This window comes from Terrapene carolina, unplaced genomic scaffold, assembly GCF_002925995.2.
Source record: "Terrapene carolina triunguis isolate 2854851 unplaced genomic scaffold, T_m_triunguis-2.0 Scaffold93, whole genome shotgun sequence".
NCBI classification, from domain to species: Eukaryota; Metazoa; Chordata; order Testudines; family Emydidae; genus Terrapene; species Terrapene triunguis.
The window spans coordinates 9,452,250-9,466,446 of record NW_020664444.1 but is presented as its reverse complement, the minus strand read 5'-3'; positions in this window follow the sequence as shown (position 1 = coordinate 9,466,446).

The window sequence follows — 14,197 nt, the reverse complement described above, 5'->3', positions numbered from 1 at the left end:
CCCTTTGAGGGAACGTGAGAAGATGGACGAGCAGCATTAATCTATTTCTTTTAAAGAAAAAAACAAAATGGGGTGGGTTGTCCTCACACTGATTTCTCACAGTTATTCATCATCCGCTTCTGAATTCACGGCAAAATATCATAGTGACTGAACATGTGAGAAAGGGCATCTTTGAAAGGTTCTGTGTATATTTGGTTTTCTAGTTTTTCATATGTCCCCCTGCTTCTGGGGCAATATGGTTTATTCATAACATCCTAGAATGAAACTACCATCACCTTTCCTGTGAACCCAAGGGGCAAATGGTTAGCCTTCTGCATCAAAGTGGTTTTGTCAGTCCTTTCTGGCAGTATGACCCTCTGGCCTGAAGACCAGATGGCTTAAGGTCAACAACCCAGCGCCAGATTGAAACTTGGAAGTGGATTTCAGCAGGTGTCCCATGGTGTGAAGCTGAGACAGTGAGGTTAAATTCCAGGGGTGAGGGCCAGTGGGGATTATAGACAGTATTGAGAATGAATCTCATAAACTAATGCAAACCAAGAGAACAGAGGCCTTGCATTTTCTACATGAAAACTGTCAATTCCTGTTTTTAAAACAGGATTTTGAGGTTTTCCTTTGCTCCCCAACACATGCCCTCCCAATGATATAGTTAGACAAAGGACCAGGAGTCAATTGCATTTGTTAGGACTGGCCAGTAGTCAAGATAATTTCCTTTTAAATATATATTTGTTTTAATTTAGCAGTTGGATAAATCATGTTCTTTTCATAATGTACTAAAAAAAACAACAGTGCAGACCCAGTATCCCTACAGATTTCTGAGACACTTGAAGCAGTTGGGGAGTGGGTGCTGTGCATGGCATGAATTGTGGTTGAGGAAACAGGATCACCCTCTTTTCAGCCTCCAGTTAATCAGTTGTTCGTTTTTACAATACAACCCCTTCTGCTATCTTCTGTTTAAACACCAAAGACATTTCTTAACTTAAAGATCCTCATAGCTTTGGAAATGGGAAAAGTAAGCTAGCAATAATGGAGCATGTGTCTTCTTTCTAGGGATCTGTCTGTCCTTTCTGCTTCCACTGATGTAGTGCAGTGTTGTCATCTTGCTGTTAAATCCAAACTGACAGTGCTGTTACGGAGCAGAGTGCAGTGAGCAGCAAGCTCAGTGTGGAACTTTTAATGGGACGGATTTCCCCAAGATACAGCAAATGAGACCATTCATACCCTGTACACATGGCAGATCACCGGTGTTAAGGAGCAAAGCAGAGCTGATTAATTTCTTCTAGCATCTTAGGGAGGAGGCAAATGTTGTAGTAGTAATGGCTAACTGCAAACAGGTGACATTACTTCTCTTCTAGGTTTCCTTTCTCTTTGCCAGTCCCATTCCCTGTGACTGAGATCCACTTTCTATATGAAAGCTGAGCAAGTTTGTTTTTACCTCACGAAAACAAATTTCTCGCAGTTTATAAAAGAGGAGAAAATTCCTGGGGGACATGGTTTAGGGTTACACCTTTAGAGGAACAGACAGCAGTGAAGACAGTGATGCATCTACAGCTTGACCATTCTAATTTATCTGTACGTTGGTGGCAGTGAGTGGACAGATTCTCTGGATTTTAGTGCATTGAATTGATTTCTGAAATCTGGTGACGGCTGTTGTAATTCGCCTAATAGTCGCAGTCAGCCAATCAGCAACTTTGCACCTATTCTTCTGGTAGGTGGCTAAGTCTGGGTTTTTGACAGTAGTCAGCTGATGTAACGGTTTGCTCAAAGCCAGGATTCTAAGAGGAGACTATTAGCACAGACGAAGAAATAGGGCACAATGATGAGAGTACAGCACAGTTTGTTTGTGCCCCTACAGCCAGTCAGTAATGTCAGGTGAACGGTACTTTGAATTTCAGCAAACCCCCAGAAAGAACTATGAGGCTGGGAATCCTTTGTTTAAGGAAGGCTTTTTAAGTCTTGTAACAGGTCAGGTGAGCAAATGCTGGATGAGTGACAAACGAAAAACATTGTTTGGGCTCAGATGGTTGCTTCTCCTTGAAAATGTCCATAAATAGGACCATACCATAAGCTGCTGTAAATCACATAGATCTATTGAAATCAATGGAGACTTGCAGACTTACAGCAGGTGAGTGTTTCCACAGATCAGTTGCTGGGTTATAAACATGTCTTTTAAAATGTACAGATTTTAAAGTGTACATATTTGCCCCTCCAGCATTCAGGGCAGTGTAACGTTTTCCAGACTCTCCTTTGTGGCTCAGAACACCTGCTGGTCAAGTTGCTAGTTGAAGATAATTGAATGTACTTATCACCAGTTATATGTTCACTGGTTCCACTTGCAAAACCCCAGAATCTTTAGTTTATCCAAGTAGTGTTTTCTGCCTCCTCCCTCACCAGTCTGGTATATTCACCTTCCATTCTAGGAAGCAGCTATGCCACTTTCCCAGCCTTTTAGTTGGCGCTTGGCTAGTGTTGGACCCACACTAAGAAAAATAGCACTTCTTACCCCAAATCTTGTAGCGCCTATGGAAAAGTGTTCTCCTTCCTTATTTGTAGCAGCTGATAAAAGTATTTATATCTACTTTCAGGCCTCCCAAATGGTTCTCTAGCATGCTGCCAGTTCTAGAAAGCTGCTCAGCTAAAACACTGCTGTTACTAATGAAAATTCCTCTGCAGAATTTCCTCTTAAAAAGGGCAAATTATAGATATTGGAGGTTGAAACAACCTAATATGTTGTCTGATCCATCCCTGACAAGGCAAGATTGTTGCAAAGCCAGAAGCAAGTGTTCTTCTCTGTTACATGCTTTTTCAACCCTTAAAAGTAAGTAAGTAAATAAAAAGGGAAACTTAAATGCACGAGTAAGATACATTTGTCCTGTTTACACACACTAGAAACTAAGCTTAGGAAAATATCCAGCTTTATTAAAATAAACCGTATTGGATCGGAATAGCCATTTATTAAAATCCAGTTTGTAAACAAACTTAAGAAATCAATAACAAAAATAGGGATGTGGTGGAAATAATGACTATCTGTCTCTGCTGTTCAGTTAGTGGTGATAAAGTTATGCACCATTCCATGCTTGCAACTTCACAGCTATAATTTCTAAATGAAATATGCATCGATAACCTAAATTCTTGTAGTGGTTGCCCTCTCTCTTGCTGTCTTTTCCCCTTCCTGTTGCTAATCATAGTCCATACTCAGCTGGTGGGGTATAACCAATATGGAGGAAATGGGTTGTGACGTTTCTTGGTTATTGGAATGCAGAACTTGGGCTGGAAATGTTTGGTGATAAGATGAACTGAAACCATATCTGAGTTCGAGGCTTGTTGACCCTTCTTTTCTAGATGAAAGTGATTTCATTGGAGAATATTTTCCCTGCGCACTCCAACTGATGCCGTATTGAAAACAACAGATGTTCTCTCTTTTCTTTTAACAACCTCCCCTTTTTGGGCGGTTTGTTGCTAGTGACTGTCAGACCCAGGCCTAGTCCCATGAATTCTCCTACATTTTTGCACCAAATTTCTGTTGCTTTTCAGACGATTGTGATTACTGTGCTGTCCCTTGGCTTCAGCAGGCATCCTTGGAGATGGAATCCAGTGCAACTCCAAGGTCATTTGAATTACAAGCAGCCATTTCATTCCCCTCCCCCACCCCCCGGTCTGTCTATGTGAAGGTGCTCCTACATTCTGGTGTACTTGAATGTGACCTCCCATACTTGGGTTACCTTTGCAGAATAATATTGAATTGTTTTAGTGATTGACTTGAAACTAAGAAAATGTTATCCCCAAAGAATTCCCAGGAATCATACAAAAAACTGTATCTGCCTTTTAAACTCCCCTTTCTATTTGAAAATGGGAGCTACTAATTTTTGTGTAAGGTTGCAACATTAAAAAAAATTAAATGAATTTTTCTGTTGAAACTTTTAAAAAGTCTGTTTACATTTCAGCCCGTTTTTTCTTGTTTCTTCCAGTTGCTAGTTAAGCCACACCACACGTTCTACACAAGGTATTAGTATTAACTCCACAGGCTTTCTCTCCTGGGTATTATAAGTGACTATGGAAACAACTGGGATAAGGATACAGAGTAAGGTCTTCAACTAAAGGGACATTTAAGTTTGATTATCTGAAACTCCCAGTTGTTCAGAACAGGGTCATATCCCCCTTCATCTATTAATTGTATTGAAAAACCCCTTGATTATTTTCCCCAAAACTTCAGTTATCTGAAATTGAGCATCTCTCACAATATTTGGCTAATGGAGATTGTACCATATGGTTGTTGTTTTTTTTAAGTTTCTTTACCTGCTATAACCCATACCTTGGGATAATCTAAAACTGAAAAAAAAAAAAAATTAAATCTATTGACTGTTTCCTTTTTGCATTTTTCTGAGCTTGGCCAATGATGAGAGATGAATCAGTTTTACTTTGATTTATAGGCAGTTTATAGCTCCTTTCACTCATGCTTTACTAGTGTGATGACTGGGTTGCAAACAGGAAAGGGATTGTTCTTGGTTTTATTCCATTGGAATTATTTTAAATTCACGTTTCTCTTGATCTTGGCTTTGTAAAAGCGTATTTTTGCAAAATGTCAATATTGGGGTGAATTTGATCGGATACAGGGACCCTTTCAAAGTGGTGTCAATTTGGCCTGATTCTGTGATAGCCCATCACGCTGCCCATATGTGGGAGCAAAGTTCATGGCTGTAGCTCAGTCCCATTTTTCTGGGCCAGGAGAGACTGGGTGAGCTGTAGGGGGCAGTATGGTGAAGACAAAGTACTTACATTGAACGCTGCCCAGCACAAGGCTGGGAGAAGACTAAAGGATAACACATTTGGGATCCACAGGCTCTGAGGGGGACTTGGACAGGGGTCATGTTGACCAGCTTATAAAAAAATTCTGCCATGTTTCAAGTTTTTGTCTTGTAGAAATTAGCTGCCAGTTGCTACATTAGCTAATAAACTACTGAATATGAGTAGCAACTGTTAATTTGATTTTGCACATACCCCAATTAGATGCCTGTGCATGTATGGAGTGACCTAGAGACACAACTGCAATTGAGTCTGCTTCCACAACCCTTTTCTTTATTTTACTGTTTCATTGTTAAAAAAATCATTTAAGGTTGGGGACTTAAATCTACCACAGTGAGAGCTGCTGACCTTAACTGGCATGTAGTGTGATGTGGAACATTGTTCACTAGGTCAACTGGAGGTGTTCAGGCTGGAGCTATAGCGTTACCTCTGAGTTCATGGGAGTTTTCCCCCCCGAGGAGACCCTTAGCACCTTTGATGTACTGTAGCATGTACCTGAATATTAGAATGTGAGGAAAAAGGAAGAAAAGAACTTTCTGCCATAGCTATGTCCATGAAAGTTGGATGGCAGATGTAGTGAAAGGAATTAAATTATAAATAGATCAGGTTTTAACTTTTGCATATTTTACTTTGTGACCAGAAGCTCCTCATTTAAACCCAGCCCTGTGTTTGAATGATTAAATCCTCAGGTGGGGATTGTTCGCATCTTTGTCTGATATGCAGTGTCCCAGGCAGCAAACTAGGCTGGATAGTTGTGAGTTGCAGCATAGGGAATCGTAAAGGTTCTGACAATGCCGGTTGTGCGGATGGACTCTACCTTGTCCCTCTCTGCGGAGCTGTTCTGGCTTGTGGCTTGATGAGCATAGCAGGATGCAGTGTTGGGGACCTTGGCCAGCTTTAGAAATGCTTAAGCCATGCCTTGGCTTGTTTAATCAAACAGTGGCTTCAGTTCTATGTGCAGCTTTACATTAGATCAGGGTAGGCAACCTATGGCATGCGTGCCAAAGGCGGCACGTGAGCTGATTTTCAGTGGCACTCACACTGCCCGGGTTCTGGCCACCAGTCCATGGGGCTCTGCATTTTCATTTAATTTTAAATGAAGCTTCTTAAACATTTTTAAAACCTTATTTACTTTACATACAACAATAGTTTAGTTATATATTTTAGACTTATAGAAAGAGACCTTCTAAAAACATTTAAATTGTATAACTGGCACGCGTAACCTTAAATTAGAGTGAATAAATGAAGACTCGGCACAGCACTTCTGAAAGGTTGCCGACCCCTGCATTAGAGGAGCCTTTTTTATTTAATTGAATTCTCTTGGGTTTCTTAATCCTGCTGCTAATAAACTGGAGTTGGGCATTAAGAACCAGTCTGTAAAAGAGACGTGACCAGCTTTGTAGATTTGCCATTATAATGCAGCATATTGATCTTTTGCTTTGTGAACGTTCGTGAACATGCAGCAACAATCTTTCTTCGTTGGCATCCAAGCCATGATCCATCTCCCATTTCTGCCCCAACCCACACACACACTGTTTTTTCTTCTGCAGTTGTTTCCTTCAATTTCAGTGAGCCTCTGACCTAAATGCTCATTTATATGCCTTGGTTTAAAGGTCTGCGTGTGGTAAGACTGTTTGTGCCCAATACTTGTCGCTGCAGTTGGACAAAAGACATCAGTTGTGTGACTTTTTTTTTTGTTTGAGTAAAAAAAAAAAAATAAAAATTTCCTTTAAAGCTGCTATATCTCTAGCATACACTACTGCTGTACTGTGTAAAATACAGTGGAGCCATTTGAAGAGTGTTGTGCTGCAGGAAATCTGATTACAAGATTGTCTAGTGTGAGATTTGCTGAGCTACTAGGGATGAGACGCACACTTCCTTGTACATACAAGATCTTAAACCATTTGCATAGCCTCATGCTGACCAAAATGTAGCTGTGACTTTACAGGGAAGAGTTCCCCTGTTATACATAGCTGTCTAGTGACTGTTTCTGGTTAGGTCAAAAGTCATTCTCTTCAATAGGTGGGTTATATTCAGGATTGTGTGTGTGTGTTAGTTACATCATATGCACCTAGCACCACTAGTAGTGGCAAACATCTAGCCATGATGGTGTTTTTCTATTAAAATTCTGTCTTTTCAGGGTGTTGTAATGTGGCTGTAAACATTTGCTGTGGGGTGAATGAACTTGGGCAGTCTTTGGACTCTTGCCAGGAGCACCGTCTTTAATTTAATTTAATTTTTTTTTAAAGATTTGACTATTTATCTAAGTTAAAAAGATGACAAATACAAATCCGCTTTGTGGGTGCTATTTCATTTTAACTACACTGTATGAGACCTTTCAGCATGAATGGCAGGATGTTTCCTTACAGCTATGGAACTATAGACTCACCACTATAGCTCATGAGCTAGAGCCTAAGTGGGCTATTGGGCTGAATCCACTCCCCAGCTTCCAAAGTGACACATCACAAGGAGAATGACATCTAAGAAACAACCCTTTTAAAAATACTTTTTTCAGAGTATTAATTTAGATCTATGTAAGTATACATTTTATTTGTGTGTGTGTGTGTGTGTGTGTGTGTGTGTGTGTATATATATATAGAGAGAGAGAGAGAGAAAAAAGAAAAAGAATGAATGAAAGGGATTCAAGCTGTCTCCCAGCCGTGGTTTGAGAAAACCAGGCCCCAAGATCCTTACACATTCTCATCCTGCCCTGTACATAATGGAAACGCCTCCCTATAAATTGGAAATTAATTAGGCTGGCAGAAGGGTGAGCTTTATCTGCATCATGTTCAGTTTTCCCATCTGCTTTGAATTACCAAAAGGTTTAGAATTGGGATCCCCCAAGAATTCTGTGGAGGAATGGAAGTTCCCCCGGCTGTTCACTTTAGCATCTTGTGTAGTATAGGATATTACCTCCCTAAAGACAATGACTTAGGATACAAGGCGTGTGGGTGTGTGTGTGTGTGTGTCATATTTTTTCTACCCATCTCTTCTTTCTCTTTGATTCCCACTCCCCAAACATCTGCATTTGAATCTCTGCAGAAAACCTGCAGTCAAGAAGGAAACATGCTCTTGACAAGCTTGAGTGCTGCTTTCTGGCTGACTGCTATGGTATTCAGAGGTGGTGCAGCCTGTCTCATTCTGTATGAGAATACCTCCCACCGGCCTGAGGCGTAGAGTCTCCTAGATAACATATATCTAATAAAAATATGCCTGCAATTAGAATTCCTCCTTTCCCTCTCCTGAGTATGCCAAATTCATTCCTAGCATAACTCCGCTGAGGTTATTGGACTTGCCTTGGGATGAATTTTGACTTATTTTGGCCTTACCAAAGTTACTCATAGCATTAGGGAGCCAGAAAGAAGCTGCTTCTGTGAGGTCTCTCAAGTAATATTTCATTGCATTTCTGTGAGGACCTAGAATACAAGCTTCTCCTAGGTTTCTGCTGGTATCAGGATCTGGTGGTTGATTTTCTTGGGAGGGTGATTTGGGCTGAAGGTTGTTCAAAAGGGAGTAGCCGTGATGCTGTGGGCAGTGAAAGAAACCACAGCTTTTCTTCTTCCCCAAGGGAGAAAAGCCACGGTGAAATCCAAATTTGACCCTCTGTATATTATGGCTCTTGCTCCATATCCTCTCCAGACATGACCTAAAGGTTACAGCAAAGGCCCCTGGGAGTCAGCATTCTGGGGTTAGTGTGGGCTTCAGCTGCTTACTCATATGACCTAGGATAAGTCATGTGACTTCTTGCACTTCATTTGGCTTCACTGAAAACTCTCAAAAGCAGAACCATCATTAAAAAACAGATGCAGTGTCAGGATATTTTCTAGGATTGGCTGGAAGAAAAGGATTTAGATCAAGTAGAACAGTGGTTTACAACCTTTTTTTCATTTGCGGACCCCTAAACAATTTTGAATGGAGGTGTGGACCCCTTTGGAAATCTTAGACATAGTTTACGGAACCCAGGTTAAAAACCACACTGAAGTAGAAAAATGCAAATCCCCTTCCCCATCTCTGCCTCACTACTAAAAATCTGGTGTAGAAGATCCTATGTTACACTGACTTAAGTGCTACACTTTTGAAGTGGACAGGTTGCTGACATACACAACTGGGTCCAACAGCGAAGGAATTAGTGTAAACTTGAGCACTCTTTTTCTGTTGATTCCCCCCCAAATGTTCCTGCAGTCACAGGGAACCAGGGTAGTATTAGTTTTGAAGAGACTTTATCTTCTGAAAAGTAAGAGCAGGAAAAAATGTAAAAGTGTACTTGAAAATACTACAAAATGGCAAAGCTGTACTACTTTTTTGATTCCTAATGTAGCGCTCTTTATCCCGATGAGACTAGAATTCTCCAGACTGCCAGGAAATCCAAGCTTAAGAGAGGATGTAGTTTCCAGAGTGGTGGTAAGAGCTGTTTCAGAAGGATCAGGAAATTGCATTACACATGCAGAAAACCCGATCTTAATTAATCTCAACAGTAACTATAAGAAACACCAAATAACCAGTAAGAAGGCAGTAAAATCCTGTTCAAATTTTGAAGATCTGTTAGAAAACTCTTAAATCTCTAACTAAGACTGTGAGAGTTTATTCCTGCGTGTTTTTTAGGGGGGTGGGTGATATGTATAACAGAGAGTAGGCCCCAGAATATCAGAACCTTGATCCTGTTCCTTTATACACAGGTATGTAGAGGAGAACCTTGCCCCCTCCGCATTGCAGTTTGGCACTTAGTTGAGAGAATGGTATGGGTGGGATGTAGCTATGTTTGCATTTTGGCTTCTGTTCTTGGCCAGAGAAGACATCTGCCATAACTCTTTATAGAGTTCTTTCTGGTGTAGAAAGGATTTTTCATGACCTGTTTATTAATCAGTGCTTTAAAAAGCAGGTTGTATCTCTAAAGTGGAAAAGCTAGGTCTACGGCATTGGATGTGAATTTCAGCTTCTCTCCTGGTTATGTTGCAGGTGTTGCCATCTGTGAAACACTTAGTCTGCAACTACCGAGTATGTGGGTACAAAAGTGGTGGGTACAAATTGGGATGGTGGGGAGAGGACTGTGTTCACCAAGGGGGGGAAGGTGTGGGAATACAACATCCAAGGGTGGGACCTGCGTTTTTGTGTCAAATGGGATCCAGTATTTTTTTTATAAGGAGCCATACTTTTTTAAAGATAATTTGAGATCTGAATGTGATTTCTAATGTATCAAAACATTAATATTTTAAAGCTATAACAAAGTTTTAAATTTCTACTATTTTTTTCATTTATTTTACCTGTTCTGTTATCTATTATCTTAAATTGATGTATGTGGTTGAGGAGTATTGCTTCTCCTCTTAGCATTTTGTTTCTATAACCAGAAATAAAATTATATATTAAAGAGAAGGTGCCCTGAAATTGCTTACTCCTTTTGAGTGGCTAAAGGATATGCTCTTACTGCCTGCATAGCATTGTGATGAGTTGGAAGATTTCCTCAGCAGCCTGTGGTGTGGATTTCACCATTTTCTTGGTATAAACTGCTTGTGTTTAGGCCCAGTTTGTAATCAGTTGTGGTATGGCTGGCTCTAAACAGGGTCTGTCTCCACATGATTAATGTACAGTTAGTAACTGTGACAGATAAGTGTTTCACTGCTAGCAGAGGCTAGGCTGGCACGTTTGTCTTCTTTGTAACAGTTATTTTTCTGTGTGGTCAGAATCACTTACCCATGTCTATGGAACCAGAGAGGTTGACTGGGCCTGCCTTCCTTCCAGCTCTCCCTATTGTAGAATATCCCAAAGGGCTTTGTTGCTCTGTGCTGCTGGTGTTTTTGTGTGCCTGTCTTTCATAGATTCTAGGACTGGAAGGGACCTCGAGATGTCATCGAGTCCAGTCCCCTGCCCGCATGGCAGGACCAAATACTGTCTAGACCATTCCTGATAGGCATTTATCTAACCTACTCTTAAATATCTCCAGAGATGGAGATTCCACCACCTCCCTAGGCAATTTATTCCAGTGTTTAACCACCCTGACAGTTAGGAACTTTTTCCTAATGTCCAACCTAGACCTCGCTTGCTGCAGTTTAAGCCCATTGCTTCTTGTTCTATCCTCAGAGGCTAAGGTGAACAAGTTTTCTCCCTCCTCCTTATGACACCCTTTTAGATACCTGAAAACTGCTATCATGTCCCCTCTCAGTCTTCTCTTTTCCAAACTAAACAAACCCAATTCTTTCAGCCTTCCTTCATAGGTCATGTTCTCAAGACCTTTAATCATTCTTGTTGCTCTTCTCTGGACCCTTTCCAATTTCTCCACATCTTTCTTGAAATGCGGTGCCCAGAAGTGGACACAATACTCCAGCTGAGGCCTAACCAGAGCAGAGTAGAGCGGAAGAATGACTTCTCGTGTCTTGCTCACAACACACCTGTTAATACATCCCAGAATCATGTTTGCTTTTTTTGCAATAGCATCACACTGTTGACTCATATTTAGCTTGTGGTCCACTATAACCCCTAGATCCCTTTCTGCCATACTCCTTCCTAGACAGTCTCTTCCCATTTTGTATGTGTGAAACTGATTTTTTCTTCCTAAGTGGAGCACTTTGCATTTGTCTTTGTTAAACTTCATCCTGTTTAACTCAGACCATTTCTCCAATTTGTCCAGATCATTTTGAATTATGACCCTGTCCTCCAAAGCAGTTGCAATCCCTCCCAGTTTGGTATCATCCGCAAACTTAATAAGCGTACTTTCTATGCCAATATCTAAGTCGTTAATGAAGATATTGAACAGAGCCGGTCCCAAAACAGACCCCTACGGAACCCCACTCGTTATGCCTTTCCAGCAGGATTGGGAACCATTAATAACAACTCTCTGAGTACAGTTATCCAGCCAGTTATGCACCCACCTTATAGTAGCCCCATCTAAATTGTATTTGCCTAGTTTGTCGATAAGAATATCATGCGAGACCGTATCAAATGCCTTACTAAAGTCTAGGTATACCACATCCACAGCTTCTCCCTTATCCACAAGACTCGTTATCCTATCGAAGAAAGCTATCAGATTGGTTTGACATGATTTGTTCTTTACAAATCCATGCTGGCTGTTCCCTATCACCTTACCACCTTCCAAGTGTTTGCAGATGATTTCCTTAATTACTTGCTCCATTATCTTCCCTGGCACAGAAGTTAAACTAACTGGTCTGTAGTTTCCTGGGTTGTTTTTATTTCCCTTTTTATAGATGGGCACTATATTTGCCCTTTTCCAGTCTTCTGGAATCTCTCCCGTCTCCAATGATTTTCCAAAAATAATAGCTAGAGGCTCAGATACCTCCTCTATTAGCTCCTTGAGTATTCTAGGATGCATTTCATCAGGCCCTGGTGACTTGCAGGCATCTAACTTTTCTAAGTGATTTTTAACTTGTTCTTTTTTTATTTTATCTGCTAAACCTACCCCCTTCCCATTAGTATTCACTATGTTAGGCATTCCTTCAGACTTCTCGGTGAAGACCGAAACAAAGAAGTCATTAAGCATCTCTGCCATTTCCAAGTTTCCTGTTACTGTTTCTCCCTCTTCACTAGGCAGTGGGCCTACCCTGTCTTTGGTCTTCCTCTTGCTTCTAATGTATTGATAAAAAGTCTTCTTGTTCCCCTTTATTCCCGTAGCTAGTTTGAGCTCATTTTGTGCCTTTGCCTTTCTAATCTTGCCCCTGCATTCCTGTGTTGTTTGCCTATATTCATCCTTTGTAATCTGTCCTAGTTTCCATTTTTTATAGGACTCCTTTTTATTTTTTAGATCATGCAAGATCTCGTGGTTAAGCCAAGGTGGTCTTTTGCCACATTTTCTATCTTTCCTAACCAGCGGAATAGCTTGCTTTTGGGCCCTTAATCGTGTCCCTTTGAAAAACTGCCAACTCTCCTCAGTTGTTTTTCCCCTCAGTCTTGATTCCCATGGGACCTTACCTATCAGCTCTCTGAGCTTACCAAAATCCGCCTTCCTGAAATCCATTGTCTCTATTTTGCTGTTCTCCCTTCTACCCTTCCTTAGAATTGCAAACTCTATGATTTCATGATCACTTTCACCCAAGCTGCCTTCTACTTTCAAATTCTCAACGAGTTCCTCCCTATTTGTTAAAATCAAGTCTAGAACAGCTTCCCCCCTAGTAGCTTTTTCAACCTTCTGAAATAAAAAGTTGTCTGCAATGCAGTCCAAGAATTTGTTGGATAGTCTGTGCCCCGCTGTGTTATTTTCCCAACATATATCCGGATAGTTGAAGTCCCCCATCACCACCAAATCTTGGGCTTTGGATGATTTTTAGTTGTTTAAAAAAAGCCTCATCCACCTCTTCCACCTGGTTAGGTGGCCTGTAGTAGACTCCTAGCATGACATCACCCTTGTTTTTTACCCCTTTTAGCCTAACCCAGAGACTCTCAACACTTCCATCTCCTATGTCCATCTCTACCTCAGTCCAAGTGTGTACATTTTTAATATATAAGGCAACACCTCCTCCCTTTCTCCCCTGTCTATCCTTCCTGAGCAAGCTGTATCCATCCACACCAACATTCCAATCATGTGTATTATCCCACCAAGTTTCAGTGATGCCAACAATGTCATAGTTGTATTTATTTATTAGCACTTCCAGTTCTTCCTGCTTATTACCCATACTTCTCGCATTTGTATATAGGCATCTAAGATACTGGTTTGATCTTTCCTCCCAGTTTTGTCCTGACCCTCCTTTCTCTCTGCCAATATAGCCCACACTCCCTCTCGTTTCCGACCCATCTCCCAGGTCTCCATGTTCCCCACTTACCTGCGGGCTTTGCTCACCTGTCCCCGTCGAACCTAGTTAGAGTGCCCAGAAGGCTTTAGTCTCATGCATGGCTATAAACAGACAGTGTACATTGCGGGATGACAGAACCTAAATATTTCTTCCTCTCCATTCTTGCCCTTGAATTGTGTGCAGAACATTAGGTGTATGTTTGTACATCTTCAGGGTTCAGAAAAATCCTAGCTGTGAGCCATCAATTCAGCTCTGGTATTTGGAAGGTACATTTGGGAAACATTAGCTCATTATCATATTGTTGGCAATAAATAACCTGTCTCTTTTCTGCATCAAGATCTATAATCTTTTCCCTGTGGATTAGCCCATCATCCCTCAAACTGGCTGTAGACTCAGGATCAAGTTTTCACTTACCCATTAGGATTTTCACCAGTTCTGTGCTAAACCATTTTAACTGCTGCTGTAAATGATAGACAGCATATTGTGAAGCTTAAAAGTTTTACGTGGGCTGAAAACATTTCCAAGTCCTCCCGTTTTTAAGGCTAGATAATTCTTATGCCCTGTTCTTTCCTTTGACACCTTATGTCATCTGCACCATCCCTATTCCAATTGCTCATTTTAGTTTACCAGGTCACTGGCTGTCAGTTTCAGAATTTAATGTG